Source organism: Orycteropus afer, unplaced genomic scaffold, assembly GCF_000298275.1.
Source record: "Orycteropus afer afer isolate SDZICR_OR568_19922 unplaced genomic scaffold, OryAfe1.0 scaffold00010, whole genome shotgun sequence".
NCBI lineage: Eukaryota > Metazoa > Chordata > Mammalia > Tubulidentata > Orycteropodidae > Orycteropus > Orycteropus afer.
This window is the reverse complement of record NW_006921597.1, coordinates 19,614,358-19,614,657: the sequence shown is the minus strand read 5'-3', so window position 1 is coordinate 19,614,657 and position 300 is coordinate 19,614,358.

The following is a 300-nucleotide window of genomic DNA, read 5'->3' as shown; positions in this document are numbered from 1 at the left end:
CATTCTGCTTCCCATGAACAGAAAACATTGTTTTGAAGTGATGTCAGAGGGTCTCAAGTCTGATAAAGGGGATTTCTCCCAAGCATCTCCAGGAAATGCAGACAGGGATCAAAATGCCAGCTGTGTTTTGACAAAGCCATTCTATGAGCACCCCTTGAGATGGTTATGTTTGTGTGTCAGCTTGGCTGGGCCTGGCTGAGTGGCTGAGAAGCTGGTGGTAGTTATTCCCCATGATGAGACTGGCAATCAACTCCATGGTAGGATCTACCACAAGCAGCTGAGTAGCTGCCTTTGGGATAT